Source organism: Lissotriton vulgaris, chromosome 4_1, assembly GCF_964263255.1.
Source record: "Lissotriton vulgaris chromosome 4_1, aLisVul1.2, whole genome shotgun sequence".
In the NCBI taxonomy this organism is placed as follows: Eukaryota; Metazoa; Chordata; class Amphibia; order Caudata; family Salamandridae; genus Lissotriton; species Lissotriton vulgaris.
This window is the reverse complement of record NC_141691.1, coordinates 1,739,455,152-1,739,475,319: the sequence shown is the minus strand read 5'-3', so window position 1 is coordinate 1,739,475,319 and position 20,168 is coordinate 1,739,455,152. Positions and strand designations below refer to the sequence as shown.

Sequence of the window (20,168 nt, the reverse complement as noted above, 5' to 3'; positions counted from 1 at the left end):
CAAAAGAGGGAAGGAAAACATGGCGGCCGTCGGCTAGAGCGGACCGCACGCTCTGAGCAGCTTTCCAAGACCCTGTGCTGCTGGTAACGGGACTATGCCGTAGGACGCAGTCTTCCGGTCTACCTTGACCTTTGATCTTTACTTTACACCGAGAACGGGGATCGCGCAACTGTGATTCTCCCCCGACTGAACCGTGACGTGTTGAGTGGATGTGCCTGCCTGCTGTACCTCCCCTTCCCACCTCCGCCTTTCTTCCGTGCTGGAGATGGGCAGCCGTGGAGCTTAGGCGCGGCCGTGCGGCTGCTGCCCGTGGGCTCCTTGGCGCAATAGCTGGTGATGGGTGGGGAGGAGGGCCAAGAACGAAGGGCACTGTCCTGCCAGGATCTCATTCTTCTCTGGCCGGTGCAAGGTCGGTGCAGGCTGCTCCTAGAGCCGACGGTGAGGCGGTTGATTCGGACGACTCGGAGGATTCCTTCTCTCCCAGAAGTAAGGCGACTGAGCTGGCCAAGGGTGGAATAAATACGGGTGGCAAGGGCAAAGAACTGTTCGTAAGGGATACGAGGAGTAAAACTAGGAAGCGAGGCAAGGGGCACCGGTCGATGAAAAAAAACCACAGGTTCCAGGGTGCACCACAGGGTTGGTTCAAAGTGAAGGTCAGGAGCACGAATTAAAGTTAAGTGAGGCTAAGGGGGCAATTACAAAGGAGGAAAGTAAAGGTAAAGGCACAAAGCAAAGAAAGACAAAAAATAAAAACCCGAGAATTTCTGGTGGCATAACACCATCTCTGCGCTCCTTCTTCAAAGTCCTGCCCCAAGTATTAGATATTTCACAAGGTATGGCTGCCTCCAGGGTAGAGGTCTTGCAGGCGGACTTGTCTACTCCTGTCTCTGTTTCTATCTCCACTTCTAGCCTGTCTTCTGAACCGGTAGCGCCCTTAGTTCCTTTAGTTGTCTCCGTTCCCACAGTTAATCCCTCACCTGTTGCTTTACCTGATGTGCCTGATGTACCATCTGGCCTACCGGCGTTCTCAGTGCTTACTACTGTGGGGGATGCATTTACCTTAAAAGATGAGCAGGCAGGTGAATGGGGACAAGCGGAAAATTCATTAGGAAAGGAGACAATGGGCGATGGTGCAGAACGGAGTCAAGGTGACCTGGGAGTAGGCAATACACTTGAGGTTCTGGTCAGATCAATAACTGCAATGAGGGAGGAGATAAGGTGTGATTTTGCGGTCTCTAAGGCCAATCAAAATGATATAAGAGCATCCTGCGAGGTGCTCGAACAAAAGGTAGACGGCCTGTGTGAAAGGACTGAGATTTTGGAAAGCTCTGTGGGTCTTCTGACATCGAATTTAGAAACTGCCAGATCTAAAATACAAACACTGCAAAGAGACGGGGAGAGTATACAGGAGCGGATTGAAGTATTGGAAAATTATTCCAGACGGAATAACATTCGACTCCTGAAGATCCCGGAAGGAAAGGAAGGCGCAAATCTCAAAAGCTTCATAACTAAGTTATTGAAGGACTCCCTTAACCTCGAGGAAACGGTCGAGGACTTAGATAAGGACATCCAGCGAATACACCGGGATCCTTTCGGCCTTAATCCAGCAAGAAACAAACCTAGAAAGGTTTTAATAAACTTCCTGACATACTCACTCAAAGATAAGATCTTGAACCTCGCACTGAAAGCCAGAACACTACAGGAGCCAAAACTCTTAGTTATAGTAAAGATTATTTAGTTTGGTTCATGGTATTTTAAATATTTGTGAATGGTTATAAAATGTAAACTGCTTCAGTTGGGTCACTGTCTTCCCACTCCGTAGTCCATCGCAAACCTCTGATCAGTGGATTTCCCCTTATCCATACCGTCTGTGGCTCAAGCACTAGTGTGAAAATCAATGGGGAGAAAATGCACGCCTCTCTGCCTGTTCCCTTCTAAGCTTGATACACTTACACCCAAAAGTTATTAGCTTAGTCATTAGGCATTGGTCTTACAAGTGCGTTATTTTCCTTGTGGCCGAAATCGATTAAGAAAGATTTAAAGAGTGGCTTTTTAGTGTTCAGGTTTTCCACAACACATTGCAAAGGATTTTTTCTAATTTTGGGCTCTCCTATAACTGAGAGCCATATGTAGGGTTTGGAAGACGGTTCTTCCTCCTCCAGGGTGGTGGAGGACATGGCATCCACCACCCTGATGGACTACTGTTCGACAAATTCTGAGATCACTGCTAGCTGAGCGTCGATCTCTATAACTTTGAAGAGAACTGTTGTCATAGCAGTTCCTGTCACGGTACAAAACATTTAGCAGATAGACGCCATCGGTTTTGAGCTCTGTACACCAAGCTTTAACAAACTTTTTGTTTTTCAAAAGAGAAAAAGAACAAAGTGGGTACTTGTTTTTGAAAAAAAATAATAAATGACCGCCGATCGCTGGGTGTGGTGGTCATTATTTGTTTTTTATGTCCCTCTCCACTAGGTTTTACCTGCCAGTGACAGACAATAGAAAAAGAACATTACACTGTCCAGCCTAATTAGGGTGGGTTTTGTAATGCCCTTCCTCCAGTGCCCTCTACTCCATAGCACCACTGGAAGAAGTTTTCTACGGAACAAGCCAACGGGGTGTGTCCTGGAATGTTTGCGGTTCTCACAAACTTAAGTAAGGCGTGAGACCAACATATTGATAGGCAGAGTACTCCGTCATATTTGAGTCAGAGTAACATGTCTGTCATCTCAAATCACCCTCGGAGATTGCTTGGCATTAGTGATGTCTAGAGATGCATTCATTTCAAAGCCTGCCAACATGGAGATTGCTGACCATCTTTTAGTGACGTCAGTCTTTGGCTTAAAAACCACATTTCCAGAGCTCCTTACTTAACGTTGCAGCATCAGTCTGAGCTTTTCTTCGAGTCTGCAAAACTAAAAATAGTCACTGGAGACCAGACTGGGACAACAGGAAGGCGTGAGATTTGAGTGTTCTGATAACCTGTGGGCCACTTTCGAAGTTGCACAGAAATAATGCTCCAAAATACTGCAGCAGATCCAGGAATATAAAGCCCTGTCTGGCCCCATCTTTAGTTTAGTTTAGTTTAGTTTAGTTTCAGGATTTGTAGAGTGCATGGCTGCCCAGGGGCTTCCCAGCGCTAGTGGAGAGTGCTGCATTGAGGGCTGGGAGCCCATTAGTGGTTTAAAGAAAACAGCCAGGTTTTGAGTTTTTTTTCTGAATGCAAGCTCGTTTTGCAATGCTCTTAGGTCAGGTGGGAGCTTGTTCCACAGTTATGGAATTAGGTGAGCGAAAGATCTTCCTCCCCATCTTGATCTTCTGATTCTGGTTGTGTGAAGGAGGTGTAGATGGGAGGATCTTAGTAGCCCAGTGGGGGCGTGGCTTGATATCACGTGTCTGAGTTTTTCAGAGCCTTGATTTCGGTATCCTGGTGCTTTACAAACACTATGTGGAGATGACTGCAGTGCATCCTTCGAGAAAAGGACTACTCTGCTGGAAGCAGTAGGTTAGTCTCAAATTCTTTGCATCCCAAAAGGTGTGCTTCCCCTGCAATGCAAGGACAGTGAAGAGTTTGTTCGGTACTTTGGGTGTCCCATTGATGCAAACAGCGTTCACCATCTTGCAATCGTGGCCAGGCCATCTGCAGCACAAGAAATACACGTGCTGCTGTGGGCAGAATTAATGTGGCAAATGGCCCTGGGGTCACAGAGGAGCACTGGTGTACAGTGCACATATGGCTTTAGGTTGCTGCCCACTTTTTCTCTCTTCATACCTTGCCATTCCGCCCCGCGTCCCATCACCTTGCTGACCCCACCTGTCCCTGCTATCCGGACTTCCTTGCTTGTACCTCATGGGCTGCTCTAGTTTCCTCTCACTGTGCCCCATGCCTTGTGTAGTCTCAACTCCGCTGCTGCATAGAGTGACAGTGTATGTGGCCATTGGGCAGAAGGAAGTTGGAATTCGTTGTAGTTTTTTTAGGCAAAGGGACATGTCTTCCATTCTGTGTTAAACTAAAGCCACCAGAGCAATTCATCCTTGTTTGGAAAGTTCCTCCGTGTCCACGCCTATGACTTGACGTCTGGCAATACCAGATGCAGACCGGGAGCTTTAGTATCTCATGGTCACAGTGGAGACCATTGCCTGTGCCCTTGTCTGCCACAATAAGGAACCAAGGAGCCAAAGGAGAAAATGGTGGTTTGTGGTTCTTGTGTCTCCTGCTGTTCTCAGAAGCAACAGTGTCTTTAATCCCCTACTACCTTTGCTCTTTATTGAGTCTATGCTGTCATTCTCACTATGTCTCTATCTCCCGTCGCAAGGTACCTGCCTGTGACCATATCAGGATCCCCCAAGTCTATGCCCTACCATCCCACCAACACCCATTTTGCTTAGTCCCCGCCCCTGTCCATTCATCTTCATGAGTTCCTGAGCCCTGGTCAACAGAGCTATGTATTGTGGCTACTGATACATTCTCCCAACCTGTGTCATCGTTTCTCCATCTGCAATTGCCCCATTCGTCCTCCACAGTCCCCAGGCCCAAGAGGTACATGAACAATAACCTTGTTGCCCACCCACTGCCTGTGGCACATTGTGGGGGGTGTAAAGTATCCCCCCATGCAAATCCCCCACATAATACCTTCCTTCCCCAATGACACTGCCCCGTGCTAGTGCTGCTGTCCCTCTCTGCCACTGATGCCCCCGCTTCAGTTTCACCCCGTTGGCACTGGCTCCTTGCTAAAGTACTGGTTCCCCTTACTAGCATTTGACAACTAAAGAACTGTGTGAGAAGGGAGTATGTCTCCCAGTACACAAATTATGAACGTGTGGCCCAGGATGGAAGAGCCCTTTATAACACTTGACCTTAGTCCATTCTGCAAAATATTGGGCACTTTTTCAGATCAAAACTCAAGCTCTCCTCAGAACCAGGAGCCAGATGTAGGAAGGTTTTTTTTTTTACATCACAAACCCTCTCATTCTGTATGATACAGGGGTTGCGACTGTAAAAAAACTCTTTCCATATTTACTAATCCCATTTTTTGATTCAGAAAAGTTTTTCTAAATCGCAAAATAGGTTTAGAAATAATTACTGGAAGAGGAGTCTTAAGATGGTCCCTTCCAAATAGCAATTCGGTAGCCAATGTATTAAAAGTTTGCATCTGTTTCCAAACCATTGATAAGCTACTGACTCCCAAGTTAGGGCGGCTACTGATTCGCAAAGGGGATGGAGGACCCTTACCTGTGAGGAATTGGGGTGGGAGCTTTAGAGGGAATAGGTAGTGATCCAGGGGCCCACTGCATGTTATCAATTACGTTTTCCAAAACAGAAACCGTTTTTTTTTTAAATCAGCCCTGGTACTTTTGAGGAACTCAGGCTGCTTTAAAAAAAAGTTTAGTGTTTTGAAATACATTCACAGAGATGGTGGTCTGTTGTCCCTTGTTGTCCCGACTTAACCTTCTCTTTGCCCCCCCCTCCTTCACACCACACCCACCGGTACCCTTACTGATCTTTACCTAACCGTCTCTCTATCACTTTACCCTACACCTTCTCCATCCCCCCACACCCCCTCACCACTACCCTTAGCTCCCCCATCAGCTCATCAAATCCACCCCTACTCCCACTGATCCCGATTCAGCAGCCGCTCAGCTCCCACCCACCCTGACCTTCCCACTCCCCCCTCCATTGACACACCCACAGATAGAGCACTTTGTTCTATATCCGACCACGATCTCCCATCAAAGGACCCCACAGATGCTACTACTCCAGACATGCAGCCGAGATAGCTCACTTATTACTGACTAATGATCCAGACATTATGTTCTTGACTGAAACTTGGTTAAATGACACTTCCACTCCCATCTTGGACATTTTGTTACCCCCAACTATGACATCACCAGACTCGACAGAACGGACAGGCCAGGTGGAGGGATAGCCTGCATACATCAGAGCAGCCTAACAGTGTCTAAGTCCAATGCCCCAGCCCTCTCTTCCTGTGAATACCTCTGCTTAAACATCGCCAGTAACAACAAACAAATCTGCTCTTTTCACATTTTCTACCACCCTCCTGGAGATAACCTCACATTCATAGAGCAACTCATGGATATTCTAGCGTCAAACAGCAGTCATCAAAATAAGCAAATATTCCCGGGGGATTTCAACCACCACTGGGATGACCGGAACGACCCCGGGGTAAATAGCCTCAAGGCCCTCATCGCCGACCTTAATCTCAACCAAATATGCAACAGCCCTACACATGACAAAGGTGCAATTTTGGACCTAGTAATTTCTAATGTGGACTCCACATTGCTTGACTCGATCCTCTCTTGCGACTGGTCTGATCATCACATTATCACTTTCCAAGTCCTAGAAGAGGTTAAACGTCTCCCAACACAACCCCTGAGACCTAAGATCTCGAAGAGAAACTGGAATAACGCTGGCTCAATACCGATAGCATTAACAAACTCTAACCTTCTATGCCCCCCGGAAGACCTAAATGACTAACCAATCACTACTTCCTCTCCATGACTAATATTCTTGATAACATGGCCCCGCTCCAACTGAAAAGAGCCTCCACAAAAGATTCAAAACCTTGGTATGACGGTAGGCTAAATGAAGACAGACGCTCCCTCAGACTAATGGAACGACGCTGGAGAGCCGCTCCCTCAAATGACCACCTCAAGCCCCTAAGATTCTCCAGGAACTCTTATTTTAGAAAAATCAGAAAGTCTAAAACTGACTTCTTCAGGACTCAACTCGACCAAGCCATGAACCGACCCAAAAAGCTTTTCGAGCTTATCAAAACACAAACCAAGAGCAGACCCTGACTTTGGAACGCCATCCTTCTCAATTTACCCAATTGTGAAGAATTTGCCTCCTTCTTCGCTTCAAAAACAGAATCCATAAAATCTGATCTACTCAATGACCTCCTATCCATCCCAAACATGGATAAGAATCCATCTGCGGTCCTGATTGGTGCCCAATCTAATATCCCCCCTAAAGTCAAACTCAAAAACAACGCAACTTGGTCACACTTCAACACGTACAGTGAAGACTTCATTCTAAAGACACTAACCTCTCTGAATCCCTCCAACCATTTCACAGACCCGCTCCCGGCTAACTATTTAAAGAACTTCATTCCCCTGCTACTACCTCTATAGACCAAAATCATAAATACGTCCCTCTTTCAAGGAATCATTCCTGACAGCCTGAAAACAGGTCAGGTGACGCTGATCCTAAAGAAAACAACAGCTAACTCCTCAGACCTAAATAACTATCGACCGATCTCTAACATACCTACGTTAGCCAAACTCCTTGAAAAATGTGTTAGCATGCAGCTGAACAACCACATTGATCAATTCAACTTGCTTAAACAATTTCAATCAGGTTTCAGAACAGGTCATAGCACCGAAACGGCCATGACTCATGTAATTGATGACGCTCTAAAAATGTTGGACCAAAATGAAGCCTGCTTACTTATCCTTCTCGACCTATCGTCAGCATTTGACACCGTCAAACACGACAATCTGCTTGAACTCCTGAAACACAGAATAGGTTTGTCTGATACTGTACTTAACTGGTTCACCTCCTTCCTGCAAAACAGATCACAAAGATTCAAGGTCAACCAATCCTTGTCTAATCCTATGCCTGTAACACTTCGATTCCCACAAGGCTCCTCCTTCTCACTGAACCTCTTCAACCTTTTTATGAAACCTCTTACTGATCTTCTCACCTTCACTAAAATCCATTTCCATATGTATGCAGACGACACCCAAATCTACAATAAGATCCACTCACTGGATGACATCAAATCACTCAACTCCACCTTACTAAAAACCCAAACTGGCCGAAAATCATCTGAAACTAAACTCCCTCAAAACTAAATTCTTCCTTATCGTCCCCCCCCCAACAAATCACCCACTATCCTAGATTGGTTGAAGCATTTAACAGCTCTCAAAGCTCAGCCGCTCATTGTCGATTCAGCGAAATCGCTTGGGATTATTCTTGACAGCAACTTAAAGATGCAGAATCATATCAGCGCTTCCACAAAAGGAGCCAACTTCCACTTGAAGACCTTGCGAAAACTGAAACCCTTTCTGCCAGCCTCCGATTGAAAACAAGCAGTTCAAGCCCTAGTATTACCTAGAGTGGAATATGAGGCGGTAACCTGATGCGGCCTCCCAAGGGCATCGACAGCCCTACTAAGAGCCACTATCAACTCAGGTGCGAGACTCATCACAGGCTCAAAGAGAAATTCTCACATATCCCCTGACCTCAGATCCCTCAACTGGCTACCGTTTGAAGCTAGAATTCATCTTAAAATCGCATGTATGACTCATAAGGCCCTTCACCACAACTCCCCTGATTACCTTGCTCAGAAACTGGAGCTCTCTGCGGGCAGCAGAGCCTCCAGGAGTGCCAAGACACTTCTTCTAAAACCCCAACGATTTGCCAAGAAAAAAAACTATATCCGTTCTTTCTCTGGTATGGCTCCTAAGATCTGGAACGCTTTTGCCCACTGAAACAAGAACTAACCCGTTGTCTACCTCCTTCAAAAAAGAATTGAAAACGATCCTCATGGCGCAATTCACGTAAACTTTGGCAATTCTGCTAACCTCCTGTATTTTACACCTATCGTGGTCTCTGTGCTCAATATCGGGCATTTGATCTCCCAAGACAGTTAGTTGACTGTACTTGTATAAGTTATGTAACTCTACTTCGCATATCTCTTGTTTTTGCTACTTTTGTTTTCTCTCTTACATTTGACTTGTAAAGCGCTCTGTTACTCGCAAGAGTCTTGTTCGCGCTATATAAAACCTTCAAAATAAATAAATAAATAAAATAAACAATCTTTGTGATCATAGCCGATCACCGGGTGTCCCAAATTGTGACCTGCCTACTGAATATTATTAGGGAAATTGTTCTATGACCCCCTGACATTCGTTATTTTGTGCTCAGACCTAATACTACATAGGGCAGTTCAAAAAAATTCAATAGTGGTAACAAAAAATTGTAATATGTGGAACCACTTTTTGCATCCACTATTATAGAGTACATCTGGCCCTATGACTTCTCGCTTTACCTTGGTCTCCGTTTCTGTGTCCCGCTCTTCCATCCCGTCTATGCACCAATCAGAACACCCCAATCTAAAACTACTGTCCTGATTACATGACGGAAGTTAAATTCGTCTCTAAGCTGTAGGATTATATCATCACGATCACGCTCCTGCCAAAATGTATCTGGCCACTGTATGCGAACGACGAGGGATTTGTGTGAACGACGAGGGATTTGTGAATGATGACGGTAGTTAAGAGGGTTGTGGTACATTGTGAAACGAAACAAAAACAAGCTGCAAAGCAGCATAGAAAGAACGGTTAGGGATACATGATCTTGCTACTGTGGACTAGTGCTTACAAAGTCGGTGTGCAGCCCTGTAAATTGATGTAAAATTCCAAAACACACCGACTCTGGGCCTACGCAGTTTCCCTCCCGCGCTTCTCTGCTTTGGCACCTCCACCTGCAGCCATGGCCGCGGGTTGGTTCGCACGTCCCAGCAGGGGTGTGCGAGTGATGACGGGTTACCGGTGACGTCAGGGAGGTTGGTTTACGCCGCACGTTTTGACTACAGCACTGGACTCGCTGTTTCTCTCGGTGGGTTGTGACCTTCGGGATGCCGCACACGGCTTCTCAACGGAGTTGTGGCAGGAGTCCAGAAAAAGAGAGTACACGCGACGCATACCAGGCTGGTTATCAGCGGGGCAGACCCGCCTGCCCTTTCTACATGATCTGGTAATGAGTGAACGGTGAAAGGGCTGGCTCTCCGCTAACATGTGACTCATTGTGGTTACACCTACAGCAAGAGATACCCGGACACTCGCTTTGATTACTGCGTGCCAGACACACGAGCACACCGCGCAGGGTCTGCTGACAGCTCTATTTTTATAGTATCCTGAGTACTGGCCTGCTCTGTGAACACCCTGTATCTGCAAGATCCTGTCGCCTCTTTATAATATTATGTACACTCGCTACAGGGCTTTAAGTGGGATGAAACACTAGGGGGTCTCGCAAAGGGGCGTGGCCGATGTAATTAACGACGGGGCATAAAAAACCTAAGCAAAAAAAAAAATCTGTGCTTAACATAGTGTGCCACTTGTCTGGTATTTTGCTGTTTCTATCATTGCATCCAGATATATCATACAACAAGTAACATTACACATACAGCAAGCCAGCACTATTGGCTTTGCTAATGGTTGTTAGCTGCATAAGAGACATTTAGCAATATCTATGGCTTCCTTGTATTTAGTATTGAAAATGTTTCCGTTCTGAAATGATGAGACTGTGAAAGAACTATAAGGAGTCTCTTAGAAGTTACCTCAAAGGCAATGATGGGTGGTACTGCTGCAGAGATAAGATGTTTTTCTCACCCTTAGAGTGAGGGCAAAGATAAAGAGCTCGTTAGGGACCTGTCTCGGGACCTGCTTTTTTTTTAGAACTGCCGGTGCTGAGCACCAGTAAGACCCGGCCGACTTAAAGCCCTGATTCTTTATACCTACCATGCAGAGTTTTGAGTGGAATGAAACATGTGGCGGTTCTGCAAGAGAGGGTGAAACGCAGCCTATCTTTGAGCGGGTTCCAAGAAGGTGGGCTGTTTAATTAAGGGCGTAGCTTAAAATATACCCTGAAATCCTGTGTTTCACACAGCAGGCCACCTGACTAGTGCTTGAGTGCCTCTGTCTGAGAGTTATTGTATTCAGACACATCACTCAATTATGGACATACATAAGATAAAACAAAATATACCTATTAAATTGCCAATGTTATTAGTATCAGATAAATTGATAATTTTATTGTAAGAAATGAGAATTGATAATATGTAATTTCTGAAATTGTGCGCCTGTGAATTAAACATTACTGAGGTCTGAGGAAGGAATTGGTGTCTGCAGTGTGTCTCAATCACTCCCGTTCTCGCCTTTACACCACTTTCCTCTGCTCTTTCTGTAAGGCACTTGTATCCTTTTCTCCCCACATTCTTCTAAAACCCCCCGTCTGCATATTTCACACCTCATCTGTTTCCTCTTCCGTATCCGGTTTGCAGTCTCCTTTTATACGTACTTTGCATCTCATTCACCCCACAATCCATCACACACATTCACCAGCGAGCAGTTCCTGCCAATAATCCAAACAGCCCGTGCCTTCTTCACACAGTGTTTCATACAGTCACGATTAAAGTGGCACATATCACCATTGCTCTGTGCTCTCTGCGGAAGAGTTAAGGATTGGATGGGAATGCATTCTGACACACTGACTCTCGGAGAACTTTGCACGGCCTTCGGTCTCACCCCCACACCTCTCAATAAATGTTATAAACATCCACCCACAATCGGAACTCACACAGACACGTACAGATGACCCACTTCACAGAAGGTACACTTTAGGATAAATATGCTGCAGGAAAAAACTACAGAAAAACTGCCCCCTAAAATACATAAATACACTAAATGTAAATCAAGTAAAACATATAAACTGGGGCTGTTCGCTCAGTCACAGGCCTAACCATCATGGTTTTTACTGTCACTGCTGAGGTATCGATCCGCGTTTTTTTCTATAAAGGACACCAATATAGGTCTCAATAGGGACCCGTTTTCACAGTCAGTTTTTAATTACTGTTGGGTCTGAGACCCAGGGGGGTCCAGCCCACTTAAAGCCCTGCTACAATGTTTACATTAGGGCTCGGGTAAGAAAGGCAATGCCTTTTGCACTTAAAGCTTGTTTTATAAGTAAATACAGTCCTCAAAATGACAGACTATTTAGTAAGGACAAATAGTAAACATCTGTCTTTGCTTCTCCGCCCACTACTATGGTGGATTGTGGTCCTTAGAATCTCTCTGTACAGCGTTCACGTGGAACTGTGATAATCCTGGCAGGGTCAATTTAGCCTCCCATCACTCTGATGTTGATGATTACCTTCACATTGGGTAATAGTAACACCTGTTAGTGTCAGCACTTAGAAAGTGGAGACCTACGGTTTGATGTGCAGTGTAAAAACAAGTTATTGTTATGCTTAGTGTAATTCGTAGTAGTATTAAAACACATCTGTCTTTACCGCAAGCATCTTCACTCCGATTGACATGACATCAACCTCTACCGCTGTTTCGATTATATTTTGTTTTTATCCACAACTGAATGATTGATATATGTTTACAGCCGATTTGGAGTGAGGGAGGTGTTGCAGAGTGGTCCAAATGAAGAAGGTGCTCTCCCACTCAAACTATATATTTTTCATTCATTACCATCTGTGGCCTTCTCTTAGTTGGCACATAGGCCTGACTGCGTTGGTTGACCAAGCGGATGCCACCACACATGCTTTACCCTGTAGCATCTTCACCCCCCTGCAGGGCCCTGCGTACATGGAAGGATAGCGACATGAAAAACTACCCAACCCCTACAACAAGGCGGTGATGTATAAATACACACGACCCAACCCCTACACAGAGGCGGTGATGTATAAATATATACGACCCAACCCCTACACAGAGGCGGTGATGTATAAATACACACAACCCAACCCCTACACAGAGGCGGTGATGTATAAATATATACGACCCAACCCCTACACAGAGGCGGTGATGTATAAATACACACAACCCAACCCCTACACAGAGGCGGTGATGTATAAATATATACGACCCAACCCCTACACAGAGGTGGTGATGTATAAATATACACGACCCAACCCCTACACAGAGGTGGCGATGCATAAATATACACGACCCAACCCCTACACAGAGGTGGCGATGCATAAATATACACGACCCAACCCCTACACAGAGGAGGTGATGTATATTATACACGACCCAACCCCTACACAGAGGCGGTGATGTATAAATATATACGACCCAACCCCTACACAGAGGCGGTGATGTATAAATATATACGACCCAACCCCTACACAGAGGCGGTGATGTATAAATATATACGACCCAACCCCTACACAGAGGTGGTGATGTATAAATATATACGACCCAACCCCTACACAGAGGTGGTGATGTATAAATATATACGACCCAACCCCTACACAGAGGTGGTGATGTATAATATATACGACCCAACCCCTACACAGAGGTGGTGATGTATAAATATATACGACCCCACCCCTACACAGAGGCGGTGATGTATAAATATATACGACCCAACCCCTACACAGAGGCGGTGATGTATAAATACACACAACCCAACCCCTACACAGAGGCAGTGATGTATAAATACACACAACCCAACCCCTACACAGAGGCGGTGATGTATAAATATATACGACCCAACCCCTACACAGAGGTGGTGATGTATAAATATATACGACCCAACCCCTACACAGAGGCGGTGATGTATAAATATATACGACCCAACCCCTACACAGAGGTGGTGATGTATAATATATACGACCCAACCCCTACACAGAGGTGGTGATGTATAAATATATACGACCCCACCCCTACACAGAGGCGGTGATGTATAAATATATACGACCCAACCCCTACACAGAGGCGGTGATGTATAAATACACACAACCCAACCCCTACACAGAGGCGGTGATGTATAGATATATACGACCCAACCCCACACAGAGGTGGTGATGTATAAATATATACGACCCAACCCCTACACAGAGGCGGTGATGTATAAATATATACGACCCAACCCCTACACAGAGGTGGTGATGTATAATATATACGACCCAACCCCTACACAGAGGTGGTGATGTATAAATATATACGACCCCACCCCTATACAGAGGCGGTGATGTATAAATATATACGACCCAACCCCTACACAGAGGCGGTGATGTATAAATACACACAACCCAACCCCTACACAGAGGTGGTGATGTATAAATATATACGACCCAACCCCTACACAGAGGCGGTGATGTATAAATATATACGACCCAACCCCTACACAGAGGTGGTGATGTATAATATATACGACCCAACCCCTACACAGAGGTGGTGATGTATAAATATATACGACCCCACCCCTACACAGAGGCGGTGATGTATAAATATATACGACCCAACCCCTACACAGAGGCGGTGATGTATAAATACACACAACCCAACCCCTACACAGAGGCGGTGATGTATAAATATATACGACCCAACCCCTACACAGAGGCGGTGATGTATAAATATATACGACCCAACCCCTACACAGATGCGGTGATGTATAAATATATACGACCCCACCCCTACACAGAAGCGGTGATGTATAAATATATACGACCCAACCCCTACACAGAGGTGGTGATGTATAAATATATACGACCCAACCCCTACACAGAGGTGGTGATGTATAAATATATACGACCCCACCCCTACACAGAGGCGGTGATGTATAAATATATACGACCCAACCCCTACACAGAGGTGGTGATGTATAAATATATACGACCCAACCCCTACACAGAGGTGGTGATGTATAAATATATATGACCCCACCCCTACACAGAGGCGGTGATGTATAATACACACGACCCAACCCCTACACAGAGGCTCTGGTCCAACCCCTCCACTGAGGCTGTGCTGCATACTCCACATAGTGCTGGGACCTAACACTACACAGAGGCTGTGCTGCACACAATTCTGATCACAGTCGTGCACGGTCGGTGTGTGCCTTATACATCGAGGTGTAACCTCAGTGAGGAGGCTGTGCAGGAGGACTCTCAGAGCTGACCCTGCACAGGAGCTGTGTGCTGGAAATCTCTGATCTCTCACCCCTGTACATATGTCACTGTTCACATACTGCAGTGGTCCAGTGATGTACATCAACAGAGTGGTTGGGAGACGATTCGAGATTGTGTACATCAAGTGAGAACATTGCACACATTTATCAGATGTAAAGCAGGTGCAGTTTTTACGTCACTTGCTGAGAATGACACACACGAGTGGGAGTAACGCCTGAAGGTCGCTGATGTAGCGGGATTGTGATACAGGCATGGGGCAATCTTTGATCTATATCTAAGAACTCACTTGCTATATTATGGATTTAACCAACATTAAATTAGAGCAGCTCTGAAGAAGAGGGTTATCCCTCGAAACACGTATTTTGCTGGCTGTACGATGATTTGAATAAAGATCGATTTTGCAGTAATCACCCAATAATGATTAATGCAGATTATGTTTGCATGATGAGATATTCAGTTAAATTGTAAGTTCTTATTGGATTTGAGATCCTCCTAGACCTCCAATAGGGTTGAAGTTTTACTTTGACAAGGAACGTGGGGTTTGGTCTTGGAGGAAAAGACTCCGGGCCTGCTATCCACTAACTCCAGTCTGTTGCTATTCCTTTAGCCACTAGCTCACACCTACAAGTGGGCAGTAAAGTCTATAACCCCTGCACTGTGCCCCACTCCAGAGTACGTGCGACCTTACCCCCACTGTATTCCTTAACATGAATAGGCCAACAAGCGGTTGTGTCTGTAGTGGTCATTTGTTGGCCGCAGTTTTTAATACATGCGTATACTTTGGCATAATTTGCCTGCCCAGGTCATAAATCATCATTGGGTGAACTGTCATATTTGCATCATAAATCATAAGCATTTGCATCATACATCATATCTGTCATAAATCATATGTACATCACTAGTTAGCAAATTGGACTGACAGTTTGTTGGTTATCTCATTTGCAGGCTTGTCTTGTTTCTTGTCCCTTCTGGGTTGCTCTTTGGTTGGATTTTGCGCTCTCTTTGCGCTGGGGGTTGCTTCTGCCCGGAGTTAGGCCACAACTCACTACCTTGCTGGACTCTTTTGTGCCCTGCCATCTGGCGGGGGCTGGGCTGCGAGCGCCGTCTCCGCGTGCTGCCCCCTTTCGGTAGGCCAACTCACCCAGCCGTGAGGCATCCCAAAGTGAGTGGTCCTAATCCGGCACACCACCCTCCAGTGTGCCTCCGTACCAACCATTGTCCTTGTAGCTCTTCGCCAGCGTCTTGCTTGCTTGCCAGCACTGCAACATTTCTGTTTGTTAGGTGTGGGTGGGTGATACAAAATTTGTTGTAGCGCAGTTGCTGCTCCCCCGCTCCACGAAGTAAGAAGCTTACTTGGGGGAGCGGTGCTTCTATCCCCTCCACCAGAGATTTTTCGCCTAACTGGCGGGTTCCCCTATTGGGGGGTTCGTATCCCGCTTGGGCCACCAGTGGCTGGGGGGGGGGGGGGGGGGGGGGAGGGCGGCGCCTTTCTGGCGGCCGCCACGGTTGGGGGCGCGGATGCTTCTCCCGCTCCTGGGCACCCAGCACGCCAAAAAAACGGTTCTTTCCGGGGCTCGGCGTTGGTTATGGCGCCGGCCCCTGAGGCCCCCTTTGGGGGCAGCCTCTGCTACAAGAGGGCCTATGCTGCACAAAACCCACAGGTGTAACCCTTACTAGCAGGTCTGTGGTGCAACTCTTGCACCTGAATACCACAGAGGGGTCTTCAGACCTGCGCACTGAGAAGTGATGCTGTGACAGGGATTACCCTGAGATGAGACCCCTGAACAAGAGGCTGTCGCGAGACCTGACGATGAACACACACTACCATATACCTCTGCTCTGGACAACAACCGTGGAGACCAAACGAGGGATCGGAGCCTTGAAGGAGACTGCCCCGTACAAGCTGCAGATGGGCCCCCCAAGGGTCCAGGGATGAGGAGACTGCCTGGTGCAGTGTCCGGCGAGCCCCCTCCAAGGGCCTGTCTGGCACATACCATGAGATGGAGAGACTGCCCTGTCCAAGCTGCAGAAGCCTCCCCCCTCCAGCCCCCCCCCCCCTTCCACCCCTCCAAGGGTCTAGGGATGAGAAGGCTGCCCGGTGCAGTGTCCTGCTGGGACCCGTTCCAGGGGTCTGTCTAATAAACAGAGCCCAGAGACGGGCAGACTACCCGTGCAGACCCCAGAGAGACCCTCTAAAGAGTCCGTCTTGTAGGGAGCCCCGAGGCGACGAGCTTGCCCCGTACCCTGTCCTGCTGGGGTCCGTTCCAAGGGTCTTTTGGTAGAGTCCAGAGATGAGGCAAGTGCCCCGCACAGTGTCCGGTGGGATCCTCGAGGGTCTGTCTAGTAAACAGAGTCATGAGATGGGCAGGGCAGACTATATACAGCAGAGAGGACCCCTCTTCTAAGAAAGGGTATATTGAAATCCCTGGAGGTGGACAGACAGACTGCCCCTTACGAACCACAGACGGGATCCTTTCCAAGGGTTCGTGTAGTACAGAGGTGGGAGGCGGGCAGGCTACCCGTACTGAGCAGACAGCACACATCCTCGAAGAATAGTGGACTGAACTCGCTGGGGGTGCGCGGGGCGCTCCGTACAAAAACAAGATGGGGCCCCTTCCAAGGGTCCTTCCAGTGTGGAGCCCAGAGATGGGCAGGCTGCCCCCTGCCTCCGCATGGGACCCCCTCCAAAAGACATGTCCAGTCCAGAGCCAGGCAGGGCGGCAGGCTGTTCTGTATAAACTCCAGAGATATCGCTGAGGCTACTTCGCGGAGTCGCCGCATGATCTGTCTTCAGTCCACTAAAACCACAGACCCGACGGCTCGCTAAAATGTCAGTGTATTCAGTCCTGGGTTAACCACTAACTACACGCTGCAGGGTAACCGCAGATCTGACCTCAGCGCAGCATTCTATGACAAGCCTGGATGAGTGCGCACGACGGATATCTGCTTACAACACCCCTGCCACGCGCCCCCCGGCACCCTGCCAGTGCAGACCAGACCCCCCAAGCACAGGCATGTAAGCCCCAGCGCTTTATTTACGAGCGCTGCGAAGTTTTGCTGCACAGTGAAACTTTAGGTCAGAGCCCTCCGCATGTTGCCTCCGTAGAACCCCCTGTGGGGGCAGCGCACCCCTCATCCTCACTCCAGAGACATCATCCGATGCCCCGTGCAGGGCATTGGTCTTACCTGCAGGAGGCGGTGCTGGTCCAGGTGGCTCTGTCAGCTGTAGACTGCCCGGGGCTCTGGACGCGGACAGTCCACCCCTCACGTGCAGATTTCTCTCGCCCAGGGCAGGCTAGAGTCGTGCCTGTGGCGGGCCCCTCCTGCTGGTGCAGCCTCAGCCCGGATCCCTGGACAGATGCCGCCTCTCGGCAGTGGAAGCGCTCAGCCCTGGTGCTGGTCTCCGCGGGGCTCCAGGGCTCGCCTCCCTAGCCCAGGACAGCTCTCAGGATGCGGTGCTCCCGGGCGGCGCGCAGCGGCGCTCGTCACCCTGCCAGAGCATTACGTGGCTGCGTAGGGTGGGGTGGCCTTTCAAAGCGCTCTCCGGCTCCTCCGCGCTGCGCCTCCGCTTCCACACATGAGCTCAAGATTTCATAGTTCAATGCCAAATGGGGTCTCGGGTATCACTGCCATTTCTGGCCCCACCTCTCCATCCTGCGGTGCGCACTGGAGCTCTTCGGACTGATGGCGGGACTGTCACCGGGACACGCACTGTTGCTGATGCTTCCTTCATGGTCTTACTATGCGCCTTTCTACCTGCGTTCTGCCAGCGTACCTGTGTCCTCCATTTACCTGTGTACTCTGGCGTTCATATGCAAGTGCTTGAGAAGTCCAGGGCGGGTTTCACAGAAGTTCTGTCACCTGAAGTAAGTGTGTGACATCAATAAAATGATCAAACACAATACAATGATGGGAGGAGCGCTGACCCCTTTCAGACACTCGCCTCCAGTCACAGATCTGGGTTAAATCCATCATCATTCTTCTGGTCACTTCAATACCACAGTACAGACCCAGTCATATGCAAATCAGTCTTGACCCTGTGCCTCATGGGAACAGTCCATCCCGAACTGCCAGGCCAGATCTTCTTCCCTTATACATTGTGACTGGGGGTGAGTGTCTGAAAAGTTTTAGCGCTCTGTCCATCATCCAATGCAAAATTGTCCCAGGCCTGCCACTTCAGAGCCCGTGGGGCAGTTTTAAAGGGCCATGTCGACCTGGTAAGTGCAACCACTTGCCAGGCCCAAACCTTCCCTTTTATGACATACTAGCAGCCCGTCCCGACGTTGTCCGGGTATGAATTGCTGCCGGCCAGTAGTATATTGTTTTGTAGGATTTCGTTTTGATAGCATTTCTTATCTGTGACAGGCCTGTGAAACGCTCCGATTCACAGTGCACTGCTGATGCATTAAAGAGTGCGCATTCAGTAGTGTGTGAACTCGAGTTTCCCTACTTTATTTTTCCTTGCAATATTATATAGCTCGAACTCGACAGCATGGCATGAGCACAATTTACATTACAGAAGAACACATTCCTTTGTGGTAGGCACGGGAGACAAAGCGATTTGCCGGGAATCACAGGATGTTGAGCTGATGCCGAGATTCGAACGTAGCACCCCAGCTCTAAAGTTCGCAATTCTACAACTTGTGGCGGGAGGTGTGTCTAAAAGTGTATGTCGGTGCTGGCCATCAATGAGAGAGACCTGTGCATTTTTCAAATGGGTGGTGAAAAAATATGAGTATGTTGCTGGAGATGTGGGTCGCCGTGCCACCAATGTACTTACCGGGGGAGGGTAAACACCCATTATTCCGCAACTTTCTTTCCGCATACCATCACTCCGCATACTTTCATTACGAAAGTACCATGACTCCGCAATGCCATTATAACGCATGGCATTACGTTTTATATGCTTTTACCATGCATACATTTACAACGAAATTCGTTATAAATGCATGAATGGTAAAAGCATGTTTTTTTAATGTTTGGATAAGGTAAGTATGGGTATAAGGGTATATGTTTTCGGGTACTGAGGTATATGTTTTGGGGTGTTTGGGGTATTTTAAGGGTTCAGATATAGTTTTGGGTTATGGGGTACAGGGGTAGTTTTAGGGTTTAGGGATAGGTATGGGTTTTGGGGTACAGGGGTATTTTTAGGGTTCAGGGCTAGGTTAGGGTTTTGGGGTAAAGGGGTATTTTTAGGGTTCAGGGGTAGGTTTGGGTTTTGGGGTATAGGGGTATTTTAAGGGTTCAGGGCTAGGTTTGGGTTTTGGGGTACAGGGGTATTTTTAGGGTTCAGGGCTAGGTTTGAGTTTTGGGGTACAGGGGTATTTTAGGGTTCAGGGGTAGGTTTGGATTTTGGGGTACAGGGTTATTGTTAGGGTTCAGGGCTAGGTTTGGGTTTTGGGGTACAGGGGTATTTTTAGGGTTCAGGGGTAGGTTTGG

At 47.6% G+C, this 20,168-nt stretch overlaps 1 protein-coding gene across 2 annotated transcripts in view; it reads right to left on the bottom strand.

The window, feature by feature from the left end:
* Nucleotides 1-18,274, bottom strand: part of MATN2 (matrilin 2) — a 565,117-nt gene extending 546,843 nt beyond the window's left edge. Inside the window, exon 1 of one of the 2 annotated variants that reach the window (XM_086966035.1) lies at nt 17,916-18,274. The gene's annotated coding sequence lies outside the window, so the exon portion shown is untranslated. The remainder of the gene's footprint in view (nt 1-17,915) is intronic. The other variant, XM_086966037.1, reaches the window with a different exon arrangement.
* Nucleotides 18,275-20,168: the final 1,894 nt, after the last annotated feature.